Source organism: Coregonus lavaretus (genome assembly GCF_964263955.1).
Source record: "Coregonus lavaretus genome assembly, chromosome: 11".
Classification (NCBI taxonomy): domain Eukaryota; kingdom Metazoa; phylum Chordata; class Actinopteri; order Salmoniformes; family Salmonidae; genus Coregonus; species Coregonus lavaretus.
The window spans coordinates 24,949,107-24,961,293 of NC_139998.1; the positions used below are offsets into that span (position 1 = coordinate 24,949,107).

General features: G+C 46.2%; 1 pseudogene across 1 annotated transcript in view; it reads left to right on the forward strand.

The window, feature by feature from the left end:
* The window catches only part of LOC311137049 (putative adenosylhomocysteinase 3), a 57,489-nt pseudogene extending 52,625 nt beyond the window's left edge, over nt 1–4,864 (forward strand). Inside the window, exons 17-19 of the transcript in view lie at nt 3,605–3,704; nt 4,273–4,368; nt 4,676–4,864. The product of the transcript in view is annotated as a putative adenosylhomocysteinase 3 (transcript). The remainder of the gene's footprint in view (nt 1–3,604; nt 3,705–4,272; nt 4,369–4,675) is intronic.
* The last annotated feature ends 7,323 nt before the right edge of the window (nt 4,865–12,187 follow it).

Here is a 12,187-nt window from a genome sequence, read left to right on the forward strand (position 1 = left end):
CATACAATTTTCTCTCATTCACCTGCTGTTGATAACTACACAGACAGACAGAGAGGCCTACTTTGAAAAAGAGATCTCACCCTTTCATCTGATCCGGCCTGAGTTCCTCAGAGAGGAGCGGTTTGGATTTCAAACCTTTTCAACCTCTAAAGTTGCGCTGAAATATATCCACGCGCACCCATTGTCCAAACCATACATTATAGAACAGACCCAGCCGGCTGGTTACCCCGCGTGCTCTACCACTGCAGGGAGATGTGCATGTGCATTAATAATGATGTGGAGGTGGAGTATTGTCCTGTGAATACACTGGGCCAATGCGTTTTAATGAGAATCGGAGTTTACCAGTTGGCTAAAAAGAAACATAAGCCTTATTTCATAATTCAAAAATAAGTTAACATTCAATAGCCCATAATTTAATTTTAAAATCTATTTATTTCAAAATTGTGACTTTTGGTTTAATGTTGCACAACATAGCCTGTCCCTTCACCGACTCTTTTATTAACATTCATAAATAGGCCTACTAAACAATATAACGAATTAAGCATTTTATTGGTTAAACTCGAACATTGAAACGCAAAATGAAAAACATTGATTTAGACTATTCTTAGAGGCTGCCTTTTTTAATGTTTACTTAAACTAGAATGTAGGCTATTTAAACTATGCCTATGATAACATTGATAATAATATAATTAATTAATTAATTATCAGATCAAGGCGTTGGGTCAACCAATGTTGCCATACATTGTTTAATCGATTTTATTAGTACTTTTTAGTCATTTAAATCTTTACAGGTTTTCCTTTATTTCTTAGCCTATATTTTTCTCACATTATAATTTCTTCCTTGAGGTGAGAGAAAGAATGACCATAGTAAAGAGAACACTGTTGAAATAATTATTTCTCCCTTTTCCTTTCCTTTCCTTTCCTCTCTCGCGATGGTGGTGAGTGACATTTACTTTTCATGGAGAGAAAAGACGTTAAAGTCTAATCTCTACCTAAAACTTGACTCCCACCTACTGGATGAAAATAATAAAACTAAAGCTTAGATTTGTTGTTGAGTGCGCTCAATCGAGTCTGTTACTTTTCCCCAAGTACCCCAGAGAGAATGCAAATGTTCTAATTAAATATCTCTGTATATGGAATACTATAATATAATAAATAACATGTTTTAATGGTCCGAGTGGTGCAGTGGTCTAAGGCACTGCATCGCAGTGCTAGCTGTACCACTAGAGATCCTGGTTCGAATCCAGGCTCTGTCGTAGCCGGCCGCGACCGGGAGACCCAGGGGGCGGCGCACAATTGGACCAGCGTCGTCCAGGGTAGGGGAGGGAATGGCCGGCAGGGATGTAGCTCAGTTGGTAGAGCATGGCGTTTGCAACGCCAGGGTTGTGGGTTTGATTCCCACGGGGGGCCAGTATATAAAATAAAAATATGTGTGCACTCACTAACTGTAAGTCGCTCTGGATAAGAGCGCCTGCTAAATAATGTAAATGTATCCTTCTGTTCAGTAGGCCTACTATCTATGACTATATTTTGGCAATATAGAACCAGGAAGACAGGCACATTTTCAGAGAAATGAAAGTAAGCAGGCAGACAACACCCTAACACTTGTCCACAACTGTTCAGTCAGTCAGTGTGTGTATCAACATGGCAGACAGAACCAGGAAGTCAGGAACATTTTCAGAGAAATGAAAGTAAGCAGGCAGACAACACCCTAACACTTGTCCACAACTGTTCAGTCAGTCAGTGTGTGTATCAACATGGCAAAGGCAACTTTAGGTCAGGATCCCTTCTGCTGTTCAATCTGTCTGGATCTACTGAAGGATCCAGTGACTACTGCCTGTGGACACAGTTACTGTAGGGGCTGTATTAAGGGCTGCTGGGTTCAGGAAGATCTGAAAGGTGTCTACAGCTGTCCACTGTACATGGAAAGCTTCATCCCAAGACCTGTTAGAGTCCCGCTTTCAAGGAGCGGGACTCTAACCCGGAAGCTTATAAGAAATCCCGCTATGCCCTCCGACGAACCATCAAACAGGCAAAGCTTCAATACAGGACTAAGATCGAATCGTACTACACCGGCTCCGACACTCGTCGGATGTGGCAGGGCTTGCAAATTATTACAGACTACAAAGGGAAGCACAGCCGCGAGCTGCCCAGTGACACGAGCCTACCAGACGAGCTAAATTACTTCTATGCTCGCTTCGAGGCAAGTAACACTGAAACAAGCATGAGAGCATCAGCTGTTCCGGACGACTGTGTGATCACGCTCTCCGTAGCCGATGTGAGTAAGACCTTTAAACAGGTCAACATTCACAAGGCCGCAGGGCCAGACGGATTACCAGGACATGTACTCCAAGCATGCGCTGACCATCTGGCAAGTGTCTTCACTGACATTTTCAACCTCTCCCTGTCTGAGTCTGTAATACCAACATGTTTCAAGCAGACCACCATAGTCCCTGTGCCCAAGAACACTAAGGTAACCTGCCTAAATGACTACCGACCCGTAGCACAGTCATTTGTAACCATGAAGTGCTTTGAAAGGCTGGTCATGGCTCACATCAACACCACTATCCCAGAAACCCTAGACCCACTCCAATTTGCATACCGCCCCAACAGATCCACAGATGATGCAATCTCTATTGCGCTCCACACTGCCCTTTCACACCTGGACAAAAGGAACAGCTATGTGAGAATGCTATTCATTGACTACAGCTCAGCGTTCAACACCATAGTGCCCTCAAACCTCATCACTAAGCTAAGGACCCTGGGACTAAACACCTCCCTCTGCAACTGGATCCTGGACTTCCTGACGGGCCGCACCCAGGTGGTAAGGGTAGGTAACAACACATCCGCCATGCTGATCCTCAACACGGGGGCCCCTCAGGTGCGCGTGCTCAGTCCCCTCTTGTACTCCCTGTTCACTCATGACTGCATGGCCAGGCACGACTCAAACACCATCATTAAGTTTGCTGATGACACAACAGTGGTAGGCCTGATCACTGACACCGACGAGACAGCCTATAGGGAGGAGGTCAGAGACCTGGCCGTGTGGTGCCAGGACAACAACCTCTCCCTCAACGTGATAAAGACAAAGAAGATGATTGTGGACTACAGGAAAAAGGACAGAGCACCCTTTTACACTGCTGCTACTCTCTGTTTATTATCTACGCATAGTCACTTTAATAACTCTACCTACATGTACATATTACCTCAATTACCTCGACTAACCGGTGCCCCAGCACATTGACTCGGTACCAGTAACCCCTGTATATAGCCTAGCTATTGTTATTTTTACTGCTGCTCTTCAATTATTTGTTACTTTTATTTCGTATTATTTTATATTGTATTTTTTTGTGATTTTCTTTAGTGGTGTTCTTTCTTAAAACTGCATTGTTGGTTAAGGGCTTGTAAGTAAGTATTTCACTGTAAGGTCTACACCTGTTGTATTCGGTGCATGTGACAAATACAATTTGATTTGATTTGTTTTGAGGAAAAACATCTTGTTGGCTGAATTAATGGAGAAACAGAAGAAGACAGGATTCAAATCTGCTCCTCCAGCTCTCTGTTATGCTGGACCTAGATATGTGGAGTGTGATTTCTGCACTAGGAGGAAACTCAAAGCTGTCAAGTCCTGCCTGGTGTGTCTGGCATCTTACTGTGAGACTCACCTCCAGCCTCACTATGAAGCCTTTAAGAAGCACAAGCTGGTCAAAGCCTCCACACAACTACAGGAGAAGATCTGCTCTCATCATGACAAACCACTGGAGGTTTACTGCCATACCGATCAGCAGTGTATCTGTTATCAGTGTATAATGGATGAACATAAAGGCCATGATACAGCTACAGCAGAAAGGACTGAGAAACAGGTAAGGATGATAACTCCACTGTAAAACATAATAGATCTGCATTTAGACATTTGTTAATCTCTTTACGACATATTGTTGATGTACCTCATATCAAATGGAAGTGTTTTATGTCAAAGGTGATATAACTGGAAGAGCGAGAAAAACATCCAACGCCCAGAGATGTCAAAGTACTTAAACAAAATTGCCTGATTATATTGTTGCAGTAATTTGTTGACTCTCATAAGTAATAATAAGTTGACACATCACAAAATGCAATCATTATGGTGTTATATTTCCAAAATCTCAAGAACGCATAGACATATCTCCTTCTTTTGGCTGCATCTCTGCGTCTGAGGTTTGAAGGACTATCCTATTTCACATAAATATCATGGAAGGAGCCGTTACAAAGTCTTGTCACCATTCTCTGCAGAAACAGTTGGGGGAGAATCATCAGAAATCCCAGCAGAGAATCCAGCAGAGCGAGAAGAAGATGAAGAAGCTGGGACAGGCGGTGGTCTCTCTGAAGGTGAGTGTTGGGAATATCTATATTTAAATTAAATATATATTCACATGTTGAAAATGTTCAGGTTGTCTGGGTCCTGGTGAGAACTGAGTGAATAGGAAAAGGCTATATGGACCCTCCTGACCAGCAAACCAATATTACATTTCAGAATTGGTTAAAATTAGTTTAGGGTCAGGGTAAAGGGTTTGGTGTAAGGTTAGGGTTAAGGTAAGGATCAGTTTTAGATGTTGTCTAGTCAATGGGATGCTGGAAAGAAAAGTCCTTATAGTCTCTCCTGAGTGAATAGGCTGTATTAAATGTGTTCTAACAGCGCTCTGCACAGGTAGCGGTGGAGGACAGTGAGAGGATTTTTACTGAGCTGATCTGTTCCATTGAAAGAAGGAACTCTGAGGTGAAGGAGCAGATAAGAGCCCAGGAAAATGCTGAAGTGAGTCGGGCTAAAAAGCAACTGAAGCAGCTGGAGCAGGAGGTCGCTGAGTTGAGGAGGAAAGATGCTTAGCTGGAGCAGCTTTCACACACGGAGGATCACATCCATTTCCTCCAGGTGACATCAGTCTGTCTACATAAGCAAACAAATCTAAAATAACTTATAAACTTTAGATAACACATCTCTACATTTCTGTTTTTCAACCTGTTTCTCTCTGTAGGGTTTTCAGTCTCTCTGTGTCCCTCATCGATCTGATGCCTTACCCAACATATCGGTCAATCCACACATCTCTTTTCATTTTGTGTAGAAGTTTGTATCTAAAGTGACAGAACAACTGGAGGATATCTGCAAGAAGGAAATTGTCAAACTATCATGGGAAGGTAGGTGGGAAGTAGCAAATAGACTTGTACTTTACGTGCCTCAAATTTAGCAATAGTGGTTACCTTGAATGAATGTTGATCCATAGAGTTGACTGTAGTAATCCTTTGTATCTTGTTTGTGGTTTCTTGCATTCATTTGCATTGGTTTGATTGTGGTAAGAACAGTGCACCATTCACACTCACCATACATTCAAACACCTGTGTCTTTATAGATCACCTGATGTGTGTTTACCACCACCATCTGTCTGCCCCTAGTTGTCTGGAGTGTAATTGCCCGAATAATACCACATTATAAAATACACCCAAATTTGCTCCAACAATTATTATTATGGGGACTTTCATTTCAATCTTCTGGGTTACTGCATTTTACATTTACATTTTAGTCATTTAGCAGACGCTCTTATCCAGAGCGACTTACAGGAGCAATTAGGGTTAAGTGCCTTGCTCAAGGGCACATTAACGTCATTTAGCAGACGCTCTTAGCCAGAGCGACTCACAAATTGGTGCGTTCACCCTATAGCCAGTGGGATAACCACTTTACAATTTGGGGGGGGGGGGGGGGGGGGGGGGGGTTAGAAGGAATACTTTATCCTATCCCAGGTATTCCTTAAAGAGGTGGGGTTTCAAATGTCTCCGGAAGGTGGTGAGTGACTCCGCTGTCCTGGCGTCGTGAGGGAGCTTGTTCCACCATTGGGGTGCCAGAGCAGCGAACAGTTTTGACTGGGCTGAGCGGGAGCTATGCTTCCGCAGAGGAAGGGGAGCCAGCAGGCCAGAGGTGGATGAACGCAATGCCCTCGTTTGGGTGTAGGGACTGATCAGAGCCTGAAGGTACAGAGGTGCCGTTCCCCTCACTGCTCCATAGGCAAGCACCATGGTCTTGTAGCGGATGCGAGCTTCAACTGGAAGCCAGTGGAGTGTGCGGAGGAGGGGGGTGACGTGAGAGAACTTGGGAAGGTTGAACACCAGACGGGCTGCGGCATTCTGGATGAGTTGTAGGGGTTTAATGGCACAGGCAGGGAGGCCAGCCAACAGCGAGTTGCAGTAGTCCAGACGGGAGATGACAAGTGCCTGGACCAGGACCTGCGCCGCTTCTGAGGAATGGATACATAAACCTGTGATTGAAATAACTGTCCAAACACCAACTATCAAGCTGACTTAAATCAATCAGTCCATCTCTCCCTTAGCACCTCCCTCTGACTACTTCATGGATGCCATTCCACAGACTTCTTATTACAATACCAACCAATTGGCACAGCGGAGACCCAGCCCTTGCTGGATAACCCAACAACCATATTTTCACAACATGCAAGCGACCTTCAGCACAATGAGGCCCACCGTGCCTCCCATGGTGTACCCTCATCGCATGGACGCCCAGGCTGCAGCTGCTGCAACCCCAGTGCACATGCCTCAGTACAAGTATGCTGCAGGAGTGTGCAACCCTCAGCAGCACATTAATACACTTCCCCAGGTTGTTAAGCAGCAGCCTGTTGTCCATGTGCAGGACCAGGGGCCTCTGGCTGCTGCTCCTCCTCAGGAACAGAGGGAAATGCTGGGTCAACGCCTCTTCCCGCTCATCCAGAACATGCAACCCAGTCTGGCAGGAAAGATCACTGGCATGTTGCTGGAGATTGACAACTCTGAGCTACTCTACATGTTGTAGTCTCCAGAGTGTCTCTGCTCCAAGGTGAATGAAGCTGTGACTGTGCTGCAGGCTCACCAGGTCAAGCAGGCAACACAGAGACAAGAAAAATAAAACTAAAGAAAAGGAAATAACTTGATTCAGCTGGGCCTAGAGATCACTAGGCAAAAATAGAAAATTGTCAAAATAAAACAAAGTCTGGGTTTAATTATAACATGTAATGAAATTACTATGGCTGTCAAATGATACGAAAACGCAATCGAGTTAATCTCATGATTTGCTGTGATTAATTGCGATTTATCGCAAATTTAGAATTTTGCTCAAATTGAGCTGTATTTTATAACAATTGATACAAAAAGCATGACAAGAATTTTGACATCTTGATTTTTTCCAAAGTAACGGTAAGTAAAATCAGGTAAATTGATAAAGCACACTTTCTTTAACCTCAATGTCAACCTGTTTTGACATTGCAGTGTTGTTTTTAGCTGTATAGATTATGTATTTTTGATGTTTTCAGCGTATTATGAACGCTTTCAGACAATACGATTAATCACAATTAAAAAGAATGTGTGCACAAAAATTACAAACAGTTAACTTGAGTTAACTGATTAACTCTGACAGCCCTAGAAATTACTGAAAGCATTCCTTTCTGGCATGTTATTCCTTTTAAATGTATGAATGCTTTGGATATTTATAGTCCATGGCATTGTGAAATGTACAGTGCCTTCAGAAAGTATTCATACCCCTTGACTTATTCCATTTTGTTGTGTTACAGCCAAAGTGAAAACATGTTTTTAGAAATTTTTGCACATTTATTGAAAATTCAATACAGAAATATCTCATTTAAATAAGTATTCACACCCCTGAGTCAAAACTTTGTAGAATAACTTTTTGCAGCGATTACAGCTGTGAGTCTTTCTGGGTAAGTCTCTAAGAGCTTTCCACTCCTGGATTGTGCAACATTTGCCATTATTATTTTCAAAATTCTTCAAGCTCGGTCAAATTGGTTGTTGATCATTGCTAAACAACCATTTTCAGGTCTTGCCATAGATTTTAAGTCAAAACTGTAACTCGGCCACTCAGGAACATTTACTGTCTTCTTGGTAAGCAAGTCCAGTGTAGATTTGGCCTTGTGTTGTCACACCCTGATCTGTTTCACCTGTCTTTGTGCTTGTCTCCACCCCCCACCAGGTGTCTCCCATCTCCCCTCATTATCCCCTGTGTATTTATACCTGTGTTTTCTGTTTGTCTGTTGCCAGTTTGTCTTGTCAAGTCCTACCAGCGTGTTCCCGTGTTTCCTGTGCTCTAGTTTGTTTTTCTTGGGATTCCCAGTTCTGACCTTTCTGCCTGTCCTAACCCTGATCCTGCCCGCTGTACTGTACCTACCTGACTCTGTTTTGGATTACGACCCTTTGCTTGTCTTGACCTACCGATTGCCTGCCTGATTCGGATTTGGATTACGACCCTTTGCCTTCCTTGACTTACCTTTTTCCTGCCCCTTGAACTATAATCAACTCTGAGACTCTTACTGTCTGCCTCCTGTGTCTGCATCTGGGTCTTAGCCTGAGCCGTGATAGTACGAACTGGCCATGACTGACCCAGCAGACTCAGACCAGCTCCACAATGCTGTCTCCCAGCAAGGAGCCACCATTGGAAGACACAAGGAGTTACTGCAATGCCTTATGGAGGGACTCCATACCCTGGCAGAATGCCATGACCATGCGTTCGATACATTGCTGGAGCAATTCCGTGGATTCCCTACTAGGCAGCAAGCCACACCAGTAAGTCCCTATCATTGACCAGTGCCTGGAACACTGCGGGAGCGTTGGTCAGTCCGAACGGCATCATCAGGTACACAGCTAGCCATGTTAAAGGCAGTCTTCCACTCATCTCCTTCCCGTATCCGAACCAGATGGTAGGCGTTCCGCAGGTCCAACTTGGAGAAGATGATCGCCCCCTGGAGAGGCTCGAAAGCTGAGGAGATGAGTGGTAACAGTTTTTAACCGTAATGTCATTGATACCCTGATTGTTGATACACGGACGCAGGGTCTTGTCCTTCTTCTCCACAAAGAAGAACCCTGTGCCGGCGGGGGAGGAAGGTGGACGCATAATCCCTGCAGCAAGAAAGTCCTCAATATACCCTTCCATCGCTTTGGACCAAACAGGGAATAAAGTCGCCCCCAAGGCGGTGCCCGGGAGAAGGTCGATAGCACAGTTGCAGGGCCGATGCGGCGGAGGAGATGTGGCTCGGGCAGAGTTGAAAACCTCCCGTAAGTCCTGGTACTCCGCAGGAATGGCGGAGAGATCCAAGGTTTTTCCCAAGCCAGCAGGGAGACGTCCCAGGGCAGGCTGCGCCGACTTCAGACAATGAGCATGGCAAAACGGGCTCCAACCCATGATGGACCCCGTAGTCCAGTCGATAAGGGGATTGTGCCTCTGAAGCCATGACAACCCCAAAACCATGGGTACATGAGGAGACTCCAGGAGCAGAAACTGCATGGATTCACTGTGGTTGCCTGACACTCGCAGGTGAATAGGAACCGTACTGTGGTTGACTTTGCCAATAGAGCGCCCATCCAGCGCTCTGATGTTCATCGGAATGGAAAGGGGTTGAGTGGAGATGCCCAGCTCCGACACCAGGGTAGTGTCCATAAAGCTCTCGTCGGCCCCAGAGTCAATGAGCACCCGGATGGATTTGGACTGGCCTCCCCACAACAGGGTAGCATAGAGGGGGTTACAAGTAGTAAGGGATTGGAAACTCCCTGTATGTCTCACCAGTATACTCATACCTACTGATGAGCCTGGTCTTTTTAATGGGCAGGTAGATAAGAAATGTCCCGTAGCTCCACAATACAGACAGCTCTTAGTGTTTAGTCTGCATAAGCGCTCAGCAGGAGACAATCTAGCCCTGCCCAGTTGCATGGGCTCCGGAGGAGGCGAGTCGGCAGCCCTCAGTGATTCCCGAGAGAACTTGGGTGACATTGGATTCACTCGGCAATGTAGACTTCAGGGATTTCCGGGATTCCTCGGAGGCGAGGTAGGAATCAATGGTGACAGGGAACAGATTACCACATATTTACAGTACAAAAATCATCCATATGTACTTGTGTGTATAGTGCGTATGTTATCGTGTGTATGCATGTGTCTGCGCCTATGTTTGTGTTGCTTCACAGTCCCCGCTGTTCCATAAGGTGTTTTTTTTAATCTAATTTTACTACTTGCATCAGTTACTTGATGTGGAATAGAGTTCCATGTAGTTATGGCTCTATGTAGTACTGTGCGCCTCACATAGTCTGTTCTGGACTTGGGGACTATAAAGAGACCTCTGGCATGTCTTGTGGGGTATGCATGGGTGACCGAGCTATGCGCCAGTAGCTCAAACAAGACAGCTCGGTGCACCCAACATGTCAACCCCTCTCATAAATACAAGTAGTGACGAAGTCAATCTCTCCTCCATTTTGAGCCAAGAGAGATCAACATGCATATTATTAATATTACCTCTCTGTGTACATCCATGGGCCAGCTGTGCTGCCCTGTTCTGAGCCAATTGCAATTTTCCTAAGTCCTTTTTTGTGGCACCTGACCACCCGACTGAACAGTAGTCCAGGTGTGACAACTAGGGCCTGTAGGACCTGCCTTGTTGATAGTGCTGTTAAGAAGGTAGAGCAGCGCTTTATTATGGACATACTTCTCCTCATCTTAGCTACTGTTGAATCAATATGTTTTGACCATGACAGTTTACAATCCAGGGTTACTCCAAGCAGTTTAGTCACCTCAACTTGCTCAATTTCCCTCTCACTCCTACGTTCCCGTAGCCACCCATCGATCCAGATGATCCAGGCTATGAGGGAGTCGAGGTCCATGGGCAGCTCCCGGGCTGTGAGCTCGTCTTTAATCACCTCCGATAATCTGTGAAGGAACATGTCGAACAATGCTTCTGGGTTCCAGGCACTCTCAGCCGCCCACGTGCGAAAATCCATTACGTAGTCTGCCACACTACGGGGGTTTTAACGTAGCTGGAGCAGCTTACAAGCAGCCTCTCTCCCGGACAACGGAGAATCGAACACCTTACGTACCTCCGCCACGAACTCCTCCAGACTGAGGCAAACGGCGGACTGTTGCTCCCACACCGCCGTAGCCCAGGCGAGTGCCCTCCCGGCCATCAGCGTTATGAGGTACGCTATCTTCGAGCAGTCCGAGGTGAACAAAGAAGGCTGCAGCTCGACGATGAGAGAGCACTGGGAGAGAAGGGCCCGGCAGGTACCAGAATCTCCAGCGTAGAGCTCCGGAGGAAGTAAGCAAGGTTCTCGGGACACCGGGGTAGGCTGGGAAGAAGTGCCGCTGGTGGCGGGGTGCTGAGAGTCTGGGGACGTACCTGGTCTTCTCGAGACCACCTCCAGGTCTCGACGACAGGCGGACCGCAACCGAACCCCTGGTATGGCTGTTCACTCGGGATCTGCCCCTCCGGGTGGAGTCCCGCAAACCTTCCCCCCATTTTATCGGACCTTTCCCCATCTCTAAGGTCCTTAGCCCCTCTGCTGTTCGCCTTCTGTTGCCCCGCACTCTCCGTATACATCCCACTTTTCATGTGTCTAGGATTAAACCAATGTCTCACAGCCCTTTGTCTCCTGTTTCCAGGCCCACCCTTCTCCCCCGTCTCATCGATGGCCAACCGGCATACACGATGAGGCGCCTCCTGAAGGTTAGACCGCGGGGCAGGGGATTCCAGTACCTGGTTGATTGGGAGGGTTATGGCCCGGAGGAGAGGTGCTGGGTTGCTGCTAGGGACATCCTGAACCCAGCCCTCATCGCTGAGTTCCACCGCCGGCACCCCGGTCAACCAGATATGCGCCCAGGTAGGAAGCCAGGTGGTGTCCCTAGAGGGGGGGTAATGTCACACCCTGATCTGTTTCACCTGTCTTTGTGCTTGTCTCCATCTCCCCTCATTATCCCCTGTGTATTTATGCCTGTGTTTTCTGTTTGTCTGTTGCCAGTTCGTCTTGTCCCTTCAAATCCTACCAGCGTGTTCCCAGTTCTGATCTTTCTGCCTGTCCTGATCCTGCCCACCGTCCTGTTTCTGCCTGACTCTGATTTGGATTACGACCCTTTGCCTGCCTTGACTTACCTTTTGCCTGCCCCTTGAACTATAATAAACTCAGACTCTTACTATCTGCCTCCTGTGTCTGCATCTGGGTCTTAGCCTGAGACGTGATAGTGTTTTAGGTTATTGTCCTGCTGAATGGTGAATTCATCTCCCAGTGTCTGGTGGAAAGCAGACTGAAAAGGAGAGTCGCGCACTCTAGGAGCTCAGATGCGTTTCGACAGACAAGCTGTCTTCATCAGGGTATAATGACAAACACTATAAATAGAACATAC